Source organism: Gavialis gangeticus, unplaced genomic scaffold (assembly GCF_001723915.1).
Source record: "Gavialis gangeticus isolate Ggan-Ray unplaced genomic scaffold, GavGan_comp1, whole genome shotgun sequence".
NCBI classification, from domain to species: Eukaryota; Metazoa; Chordata; order Crocodylia; family Gavialidae; genus Gavialis; species Gavialis gangeticus.
The window spans coordinates 137,733,996-137,746,429 of NW_017729032.1; positions in this window are offsets into that span (position 1 = coordinate 137,733,996).

A 12,434-nucleotide genomic window follows, 5' to 3' on the forward strand; every position below is an offset into this window, starting at 1 on the left:
GGGTGATGGCACTCTGACTTTTCTGCTGAAACCATTCCGCTGTACATGGAAGGATTAAAGATTCACGAGTAAGCGAGACAGAGAGCAACAGTGAGCATGACTCTGTACTCCTTTAGGGTAGAGCACTCACCTGTAGGGGTGCAGTTCTGGGTTTCAATCCATGCTCCCAGGATGGTTGTATTTTAGCCTATGAACTGTATAGCCATTGGCACAGGTCGCCTAGGTGGCAGGACGGCTAGGTGATGCTGGGCTTTGGATTCAACTCCAGTAACAAAACACCTAAAATTTAGGTGACTTAGACATAATCAGTTGGCTGGGATGGTTTAGATAGGGAAGCCCTTTGCAAGGGGCTGAACTAGATGATCTTGTGAGGCCTCTTCCACCCCTGCTTTCCTATGATGCTAAGTCCATATTTGTACCTCGTCCCTTGGATCTAAAAACCAGCATTTAATCACTTACAATGTCTTTACTTCAGTATAGAGGAAAGACAACATCTGAACTTTATGTAGCAATTTTCAGCTAGTAGGGTATTAAAATGTCTAAGTCATAATGGAAATAACAGTCTTTTAATGAGAACTGAGCCTGCCAGTTACCACTATACCTTCTAGGCTGATTCCATACTCTGGAATGCATCACCATCTTCATCTTGGCAGCACCTGCAGGAGTACATTTCTGCTTATGTTTAAATGGGCATGATGTTTTAAGCGATGGTGAATCATTACTTTTTCCACTTCTTTTAAAAGATTACTCTAAATTTCCAAACCTTTTCTTCATCACCTTGATAAGATATGCTAGGATATAGGGCTGTGCAAAGCTTCGGTCACTGATTCGATTCAGAGGAGATTCAGCCCAATTTGGCAGCCGAATCTCCAAATCTGAACTGAATCAGGAGACCCTTTAATCTCTCCAAATCAAATCGGAAGCCTCCAAATTGATTCAGAGAAATTCGACAATTCGTCCATAGCCATAGCTTTATATGAAGAAACATTAGAACCTAACGATCTTGAAAAATTCATGTGCAAATCCATAGGAGGATCTATACTTTTGTAAAGTAGGGTGCAAGTGACCACATATAACACATATTTTTCTCCAGTTAAAGAAAAACTAGATTTACTAATATACTAGGGGGGGCAGTGTCATATAATTCAGTTTAAGAGCAAAGCAAAAACATATAATTTTATGGGAATATCTGCTAACCTGCTAGATTATATATTTAGTTTAAAAAACACAACAAACCAGGCAAATATAGTCAAAATATATTTTTCATTAGTCCTATAGTCATTACAGTCAAATGTACATCTTATTCAAATTCATAAAACAAAATTTAGCCTTCTTGAGTGCTGTGACAATTCATCCAATACTTCACTGTCTGTCATTTTCATACCTGAGATAATGTTCACCTAAGTTAATATTACCGCACAGGAGTTAAGGTTTTAGCTAGTGGCAAAAACAGTCTGCAGGGCTGTGAAACAGAAGGGAGACTTTACTACAAATGCCTGAATAACAGCAAACTTACAGAAGAAAGAACAGCTTGAATAATGGAACATCAAGGACATAATCAACATGGTTAAAAAGGAGAGAGCATCATTAATGCTGGTGGAGTGAAGAGAGATTAGCAAGAAGTAGCTATAATGAGACATAAAGTCAGTTGACTCCTTGGGTGCCCCCAGATGAGCACACGTGCAGTTTGCAGTACCCCAAACCTGTTTGAGGCACTGAAAACCACATATGGTACACATGAATTGTTTGCCATGCTGCAAATTTGCAGCATGGTGCCAAAATTTGATACTGGGAACTCCCAGTATAAAAAAACAAGCAGCAACAAGTGGAGTAGCACACACCCCAGAAGCTGGATCAACTGGAGGCTGGGTCCTCCCGGGAGATGCTCTGGCTGTTGACCAGAGAGTTTCCCCTCTTCTAGGTCCTCCCTGGCTCCTCCAGCACTCCAGGAACTGGGAGAAGTGGGGAACAGGCAGTTTGTCCAAAGCAGAGCATTTTGCTCCATGCTGCTGTGCATGTGCAGGGGCATGCACAGTGGCAAAAAGTAGAGGCGCAAATTTATGCTGCTACTTTTTGTGCCACTGCAAGTGCAAGCGCCTGCATGTGGGGGCCTAACTCAATAGAAATGCTATCATCTCTCCCAAACAGTTGGTTTCAAGACTGGATGGAGTAAGAATCAAAAGGGGATGCAACTGCTCTACCACGTTCGTGAGTCTGACCCTGTACAAAGCTCACAACAATAGACTTGATTGTGACATTTCAAGCATTTTTATATCCAGATAGTTTTTCATGGTATTATAGTACTTTTGCTTTAAAAATACAGATAAATACTTTTGAACTTTAATATGTTTCATTGGAGTTCAGTTCAAGAAAAGGGAAGGGAAGTTTTCTGGGCAGTGTGTATGCACGTATAATTACCAGCTAGAATACTCAAGCCTAATTCAGACTACAGTGATTGTTGTTCTCCCTGTAACTAATCTGGGTTTATATAAAATATATTTAAAAAGATAAAAGATTACATTCAGAGGAATTAAAACATTACCTCAATTCACATCTGTAATTCATTCAAAAAAGGCAGCTCCCATTTTAGATGGGAGTGAAATCAATTGTCAACTATCCAACCTTTTTATTCCAATAAGCTTATTTTTCTTCACTGGAAAAGTCAAAGTAGCTGATTTACTTCTTTTGCCTCAAAGTTCCCCTTTTTCTAATTAGGCATGCTAACAATCATCAAAAATATATTTTCTACTTTGTAACTGTAACAATGAATGACACATCAGTGAGCAGGCAAGCAATAATGGAGGCTCAGCAAGATGTCCCAGAGCAACCTTCACACAGCTAAAGTGCCAGCTACTATTAAGGAAAGAGTAAGTACATAATAGGGTGGCAGGACTCTGTGTACTTTTCCTTTCACGATTAGTGGGTGGAGAGTTCCCAATTACAAAATTACTAAAATTACATCAGACTATAACAGTTTGTTCTTTTAATCATCTGGGGGATTTTTAAGTTCTTATTCTTACCCTCGTGGGCTGTTCACAGAATTTCAATCCTGTTTGTTAACTTGCTTTTCAATGTGAAGCACAAGGTATCATCTGAAGTTCCCTCTGCAGATACTGCCAACAGTCACCTTCCTTTGCAAGAAGCTTTGAGGTATCATCTCACAGACTCTTTCAGAGAACAGATTTCTCCACAACAAAGATGGAGCCATAAAGCTATGCTTATCTGGAAGACTCCACCACGAGCTTGCCTATTTGTCAAGCACTTAACCTAGTAGTAAAGCTCCCATTGTATTCAGTTGTGTATGCAAAAGGTGGGAGAGAACTTTCTTAGTGGCAGATCTCCGGCTGTGTAATGCTTTTGCCAAAAATTCAGGATAGTCCTGAATATCAATGCTTTCAAGAGACCTGCAGAACATATCTTCCTATTAATGCTTTCAAAGTATCACTTCCGTAATAATAAGATACTTCATATCTGCTGCAGAAAGACAGCACATTCATTCAGCGGAGAGGAACAGAGAAGAAAAAAAGACTATCCAAGGAATGCAGATAGCAAGAAGAAAATCCCAAATTATCTAACCTGGATGTCTGTACATATTTTTACTTTTATAATTGTATTATGAATTCAGGTACCATGGAGATGGGTACGGGATAAAAATAGAGGGAGGTGTTATTGGGTTCCATATTTTAGACTGTGTTCTACATGTCAAAAGGATTCAAATATAGATTATACCTTGACTTTCATGGAGTGAATGTAGGAAATAGAAAAAGCAGGTATTTTATAAGTTATTTTTTTACAAATTTATATGCAGTGTAATAAATCAATATCATGCATCCATTATCTTACTGTGATAGAAAACACATTTACCTTAAATTACTTCAGTCTTTAATTGTATGAAAGTTCCAGGAAAAGCAGCTACCTTCCTGATTTTTTCCACGCAATTTAGTCCAGATTTTTTTTTTTTTGATAACTACACCAGAATGTATCACAGGGATTCCTCACAAGAAACTGTGCAGGGTCTTGAAGGGAGGGGCAAAAGAAATGGCTAAGGAGCATAAGTGTTAACAGAAAAAGGTTCTTCTCTTCAAGCATAATGTCAGGCTACTTAATTTTTTATTATCATTTTTTATTTCACTCCAAGTAAAAAAAAGTTTGAAAGCAAAAAACCCCAAAAAACTAAAAAGCAAAACCCTTTACAGAGATTCACATTACAAAGATTAACCAGCTACAGCTATGGAGAAACATATAGCCCATAGGCTAATGCAAACTTCTAAACTAGGGATTTCAAACTTATGGCCTGCAGACCCATGTCATGTGGGTTCTGGGCCTGGTAGAGGGGCCAGAAATTTGGGGTGGGCCATCTAAATCTGGGGCATGGAGTTCTGTTGGGCATGATGCATGTTGAGGGATGAGCAACAATTGTGTTAATCTCCACCACTGCTTATCCCACTGTCATGTCCAGATTCAGCCCACAAGGAGCCCTGTCATCTGGAACTGGCCCAGGGAGTGCGGTGAATTTCACATCTGTATTTTAAAGGTTGTAACTCCATTTTGGCCAATGTAGCCCAGACTTCCCACACAGCCCTACCAAATGAATATCATGTTGATATCTTTTTTCAGCTGTTAGTCTTCAAATGCACTGAAAAGAACAACAATGCTATGTCAAGAACTTTCTGGTGCTTCTCCGACTCCTTAATACTTGTCAATATCCTGCTTGATGTGAGGGAAGGGTTAAATTTGTGCTTGAAATGCCATATAAAAATCAGGCATATTTTCCACTCCCAATTTTTTAAATTATTATTATTTTAAAATGGAAAGTCTGTGCGTCAGAACACATAATACCAGTTCAGCAAAGGCCTAGGACTAAGGCCCAAGTCTGAAGCCTATCACAGTCAATGGAGACTTTCCATTGGTTTCAGTGGGCTTTGTATAAGACCAAAGGAACTTCACATCAGGACTGGAGTAAATTGGCATAGTTCTTGCTTGCCTTTTGTTTGGCTGTAGCCACTGCTGTTAATTTCTCACTTTAATGAGCATTAAAGTAATTACTCCAAAATAGTTTGACTAATCTTTTTTTTTTTTTTTTTGGACTCCCTTAAGAATACAGCAATTATTTTGGATTATAACACAGGATTAACCCTCCAACCAAGAAAATCAACAAAAACATCACATCTCTATATTATTATATGCTAACCCACATCTCTTCTGTGTCATAGATACTTTCAAATACATAAATACCAATGCTATTGGTAAATGAATTGATTCTGATTCCTTCATGTGAAGGATAACAGTTTGCATTAACACAGCACAGATCAGAACAGTATACCAGAGCAACTTAGAAAGCTGGGAATTATTAGATTCTTTATAGATGAGTAGAACAGACACAAAGTGGTAAATGTAAAACATTTTAAAGGCCTATGCAGAGATACTTCGATTATACATATTCAAAAGGCAATTTCAGCACCTTAGGTACTTACATGCACAGGTACCTAAAAGGTACATGCAGAAGTAAATAGCAAATACATGAAACTGCTTGCATGCAAATATGCCCATAAGGCAAGCTGCTTAAGGTGCCCCACAGGCAGTACAGCAACCATTTCAGTCACATAAATGGTGCAAACCATTTGCCAAATCCTGTTGATTTCCATATGAAAGGCACTGCCTAAAATGAATTAAGCATGCCTGCTATTTCCTTCTAGACCAGGGTGAGCTCAAACCTATGCCACCCTGTTAGCACCTGATTAAGGCTGCCTTGTATTTCAAGACTTCATGAAGAAGCAATTAGTTAATCAAAGAGCTGCTTTATACTTTGTCTGATAGCAACTTCATCTACTTAACCCTCTGTTTTGGTGTGAACTAAGCAGACTGTGCTGCACACTACAGTTGTGCCAGCAGAATGCTGAGTGCCTCCACATTCAAAGCTCCTCAAGACCTGTAAATCCCTTGCCTCCTTCAAGCAGAGTCACTTCACCTCTGCAAGCAGAGGAAGCTTCTGCTGCCATCTGAAAGCTAACTGAAGGCAAATACAGAAATTCCTATGCTTTCTGTGTCATGCCTGCTTCAGGAGGTGCTGCCTCCCCATGGTACACGTTGCACTGAGTGGGTTGTGCTGAATTCTGTAGCTCGAGCTGCTTATCTCTGAATATGTTGACACTGCTCTCTACTCCAAATGGGCCTAGTGTCTCATTAAAAACCCTCATTAAAAACTGGGGACTGGATGCAAACACACTAGGCTAGGTTTTGCTTGATGGAGGTGTGCATGCCTATGAACAGAAGAACCAAAGAAAAGGGAAGAGACAGACAGCCAGAACACCAAGGAAACATTTTGAAATACTCAGAAGACAGCCTTAAGAGAGAGCATAGAGAAAAAACTTTTGGGATCCAGTGTAGATTGGAAAGAGATTTGGAACTATGAACAAAAGAAACTGCTTCCTTTTGTTTCATTCCAACTGTGTTCAGGGAAGCAAGACTCGGCATATGTTTTTTCTATATAAACAAAATTGCATCAAAGAATATTTGACTTCATCATTAGATTCTTCTCATGATAGACATGATCTTCAAAACCCTGAATAATGACTAACTGCTGGAGATAAAAGGTAAAACAACATAAAAGCATATGGCACTTTTAAAAATATGTGAGCCCTACAATTGTATACATAATCTGCTGGCCAGTTTCCTTTACTTAGGTCAGTGTCAAATATGAATGGTACACACACTAAATAAAGGTTGTGACTAACTGATTTTTACTGAGAAGGAATGAGGAAAAGCAATTTTTTTATACACACAATTGTTGTAGACTAGCAACAGTTGCCAGCACAAGCTGTTCTAGTTTCATTGCCAGTGCCAGGGAGAGAGGCCATTTTAAGGAGTGGTTCTTACAGGCAAAGAAACAAAAATGCCCAAAAAAGCTGAAGTATCAATATATAGTAAGCATGTGTAAGAAATCTGGCAAATACACTTAGATTTACTGCCCCCGATGAGAGCTTGCTGCAGTGTCCAATTATAGAATTATTGTATTTTTAATGTAATAAGCAGTATCTGAAAGTCCAGCTATTATACACTAATGTGACATCAAACAGTGCCAAAGAGGGTATTTAGCTTGCTTTGCTTGCTCTAATATAGGACTGGAAAGAATTTCCTGGACCACTGAGACTAGTCCCCTGCAATCACCATGTAATAACTATTTGTGAAAAAGGAAAAACGAGAACATCCATTCCAGGTCTTGCACACCACAGACACAAAACACCTGATAAACAGTAGCCTACAGCAGGGGTATGAAACTCAATAGGCCCTATGGGTAAGATAAGTGATCAGGGTCAGTCCATGGGCCAGATCAGGCCTAGAGACTGGTCCCACACACGAGATCCAGCACACATGCTCCAGACAAGCCCCACAGACTGGATCCATAGCATATGTTTGTTTCAGCACTGCATACACACAGGTCCCAACCCCAGCCCTCTATGCTTTGTGCAGCATGTGCCAGACTGGCTCACATGTCACATGTAGCACATGGGGCTGGGGCCAGAAACAGTATGAGCTGCATGCAGCATGCAGGCTGGTTCAGGGCACACTGATTCAGCATGCTGGTCCCATCCAAGATCCAAGGGCAGCGCCATGGGCTGGATACAGGACTGAACACAGTCATGGGCAAACCAGGCAATCGCCTAGGGGCCAGACAGAAAGGGGACATGAAAATGGTATTTTTTTTCCATTGTCCAATTATCATTATCATTATCTCTGGCAAAGGGGGGACCCAATATTAAAAGTTTGCCCAGGACCGCCTGGAGGCTAGGTATGTCACTGGCTAGATGACAGGACTCTGAGGGCACAGGCCATATCTTTGATGTCCCAAAGTATGTCAGTATACAGTATGTCATAGGAAGAGCACAGGAAAGACAAGGGCAAAACTAATGTTTAGGCTACCTTTAATAAGTTCAAGAGTTTTCGGAACTACTCTGAGGCTGCCAAGCTCTCTCTGGGTATGGCCCTAAAAGTGAATCACTGATGATAGGTAAAAGGCAACTTCTGCACATATGGGCCATTTTAGATGTGCTCACCATTTTCTAAACCATGTTAACTGATTTATATCACACAGTTGAAATCAAATTTCAGTTTGAATTAAGGGTTAATAGATAGTCAAGGGAGTTTGCCTCCTTCTTCACAGACCAGCATACTGCCCATATGCTTGGGCAAAGCTAGGGGCTTATCAGGATACTGCTACTTAGGTACAGTGAGGTGTTCTTGGCACATTTGACTATGTAAAGGCTGTGGGATGGGTGGGGGAAGGGGGAATAACTTTTGTTTTGTTGCAAAAACCCAAGTTGCAATGCTTATCTGCATTCCTAAGGAATGCTTATCTGAGTTTCTAAGCACTGTTTTTTCTAAAAGCAACACGATAATGTTACTTAATACAATTTAAATTGCCTAATTCAGGCTGCCCTTGCCTGCATTAACTGTGGGTGCAGCGAGAAGTGCAGATCTCAGCTGTAACCAGAATGATTTTTGCAGTGTTCTGAGTCACAACATTACCTCAGACCAAACAGAAGATTACTGTTGGTTTAAGTGCGGGGGGGAGAGGCAGAGGGGGGTGGCTAATCTACCTGGGGCTGGAAGCCTACAGCCAGGTCCCATAGCAATGCCCAGGGCTGTCTGCCAGTACTTGCTGTTTTCAAAATGGCGGGGGGGAAGGCAACAGAGGGAGCTCATTCTTGGGGCTCCCCAGCTGGTGCTGAAGGGTGGCATGGGTGAATTAGAGCTCCCCCCACCTGGGGGTGCTGCAATACACCTGCCCCATCCTTCAGGGGGGGCTGAAACCCCCCTGAGACTGAACTCCCTCTGCTCCCTTTCCCCTCTCCCAATCTGAAAATAGCTACAGGCTGGGAGCTCAGCAGACACAAGTTACAAAACACGCTAGATTTTGAAACATCTTTATCTAATACCTCATGCAATGAGGGGTAAGATTTTCACCCAATCAGCCATTTTTTAAACTGTTTGCTGCTGTGCATGTGTACTTGGTCACAGCCATAAACTTCTTTCTGTGGCCAGATCAGGCAAAAATTGTCACTTCTGTCTGCACCCTTTAATCTTTCAATGAAGATTAGTTATTTTGGACTGGAGCCAATTTTAATTCAGACTATATAGGCATCCACATGTATATAGTGATGGCTGTAGTCCAGGTTAAAACTTGAAAAACATAACGTCCTTGGAACTATAAATGGCCTCGGAATTTGGCTGGGGAGATTCATAGAATTACTAGGTCTGATCACTGATCTAGCTGAGGGCTGGGATGGTGCAGGCACTAAGGTGCACGGCTGACAGTGCAGAGGCTGAATGATTGATGCCATAGCAGAAGTGCTCAGGGTGTGGCCATGTCAGATCCCAACAAATCTACCAATTCTGCTAAATATAGTCACAAGACCAAGAAAAGGAAGAACTGGTATAACTCTATGGGGTAGAAAGCAAGAAGACAATGCTAAAGAAAAAGTACCATCTATCTATTTCATCCCACCCAAAGATTGCTTTCTCTTTTCAGACTTGTTCATCAAACCTTATCTCTATTGCAACAGTGACTACAGGCCCCATTCAGGAATGAAGATTCCCCTGTGCTAGGTGCTGTACACACAATAAATTCACATTCTCCAGGCATGTCAAAGGTTTCAAGGCTCTTTTTCCAATCCCTAGAGAGGTGCCTGGGCTGTGTCTTCTACAGTTCCAGACAACTTTGCATCTTGTTTTCCTGCTTATGCATCAAACCATCTTCTCTTTCTCCTTCAAAGCCTTCTTTTAATCCAAAGCTTTCCTATCTTTCCTAAGTTGATCTCTACCTGAGTAAAACCTCCACACTTCTGATATTTGTTAAGGGTTGTTTAGGGTTGGCTGGATAATGAGGATCTTCTGAAGACAAAAACTGGCCTCCACCTCCCCCCAAATAAAAATGATTTTTGTCAAATATTTTGTTTCTGAGCTGTCAACATGATCCTTTAGGAATGATGGCCTGGGTGCTGCATACTCCTATAAAATGGGTTCTCTGATTGGACATTCACCATGATACACCACATTCTCCCTTTTGGACAGCAGAGACATTACATTGTTGGAATGCTATGGTTGTGCCCCATCCTGGGAGGGGCAGTGTTAACCCAGGAAGGAGAATGGGTACACAAGGCCATGTAACTACAGCTCCTATAAGGCAAGAAGCAGCAACTTATTTGAATAGAAATTTCTTGGGGTTGGATCAGAAAATTAAGCATCATTTCCGTAGAAAACAGATACCTCTGATGAATATTTTAAGACACAATTTTACACCTCTAATGGAAAACTTTTGCCCAGTCCCACTTCCTTCCATTTCCTCTGTTTGTCTGAATTAGATAAGCTTTTTAGTGCAGGCCCTATGTTTTTTAGCTGTCCAGTTCATACAGCACAGTACTGTATATTAATAGTGCCTTATAATTAATAATTAAATTATATTTTCTTAATAAAAATCCAGTATAAATATCTTCAACTCTGAAGAACCCAAGATTGAACAATTCTTTCTTTCACATAAGGCAGCTAATTAGTCACATGGGACATAGATCCCTGCAGGACACAGATGGCATTTGAGGCTGAGTCCTTTTGCAGTGGAGCAGCATCTTGTTCTTTGGCAAATACTGTCATTTTCTGCTGACATATAAGGGGTTATTGTTGAAGCTCTTGGGCTAAAGAGTTACAGCTTCAGTCATGGGGGTCTGTAAAGAATTAAGTTCTGCCTCTTTCCTTGACAAAGTCAACCTAATATTAAGAAACCAAGTTATTTCAACATTTCTGTGTTCATTTCTCCATAGTACATAGTGGCAGTTTATAAGAGCCATGGATTTTACTCATGCTAGAAACAACAGAGAGCACAGGCAAACCTATTTTCAGTGGTGGAACATGGGCCACCATGTGAGGACCAATCAGGAATCAAGGTTACTGTATGGGAAGACTATGCTGTCAAAGCTGAACTTGGAGTGGGCAAGCAGAGTCTAGGAATCCAGGAGATCAAGAAGCAAGTGAGGTCCACAGTTAAGCTGAGTCGGGAAAGCAGGAAGTCAAGAGCTTAGTAGAATCACCAGAGTATAAGTCTAGAATCAAAAGGAACATTGTTGCCCAGATATTTCCAGTTTTTCACTCGGTATGATTCTTAAATAGAGAAAGTGGTGGGTCAGCTGATACGAGCCACCCACTTAGGGACCAGAGAGTGGGGAAATTCTGGGGAACTGATGGAGGCCTTAGGCATGCTTCATCTAGCACTTGGGATGAGGCTACAGCCCTGACACCTATGTGTTACTGTACATATTTGGAGACATTTAGATTCCTTTCTGGGCTAAAAAGTGACTCAAGTAAAATGTGTCACTGTAGCAAGATGGCCTTGGCTTCTGTTCAGGAAATTGCCTCAGTTTCTTCAGTCTAGTAACCCAACCATTTCCTGCTGGCGAACTTTAGGTTCTAAGTACTGCTGGATCACTGAAGTGATTTTTCCTCCAGTCAAATCAACACCTTCTATCCCTTCCAAAGTTATCAAAATAAGCTTTAAGTATTCCTCAGTTTGCATATGGACCATGTAATTAAGTTCTTCATGTGGTAAAGATAGTCCTCTTGTGAGGTCAGCAATCCAATTTGCCCTGTTTGCATGGAGCCAGAGAACACAGAGCCTACCTTCCTACCCTTGCTGCAAGCCCCAGACTTCCTGCCCTCAACTGTAAGTTATACCTAATTCACCTATTTTTACTAAGCCAGAGACTCTTTCTTATACTGTGCAGATAGCCAAACTATTCAGTCACATGATGCCAACCATCTCTAGCTGAGATTACATTTTCATTTCCTGCTTTAAAAGGCAAATAGACAGTTATGTCTGAGGTCAAGGCACTGTTCCTTCCAACTCAGCAAACAGCTGTAGTCACAAATTAACATCAAACTGGCATCATATAAGGGGAGGAAAGAAGTAATTAGTCATGTTAGTGTGAGATCAGGCAGAAGGAAGGGGAAGGGGATGCCTTAAAGACTCACCTCTAAGAGTCCACCCTGCCCTTCCATTTATATAAAGAGGAATGATGGAGATGTGTCATGGAGGAATAAAGATTTTGCAAGAGGATACCTAAAGATATGCAAAAGAGAGCAAGAGACTCTCTACTTAATTCATTCAAACCAAAACACTTACAGTCTATAGCTGTGCTAATAAAAATAGAAAACATGTTGTTAAATGTCTCAGTGAGGTATTTTTATATGCTGTCTGTTCCTCCAGCACACCAAGCATGCAGGCTGCGGAGCTGGTAGCAGCACTGGGGCGGTCTGCAGCAGAATCCCGTGAGTTGTGTTTCACCTGTTTCCTCGGCCAGCAAGAGCACGGCGATGCTATGTGTGCTAGCTACGGTCCAGCTTTTTTAAGGAGATGAGCCAAGAGGCTTGTCACAGTGCAGATCTCT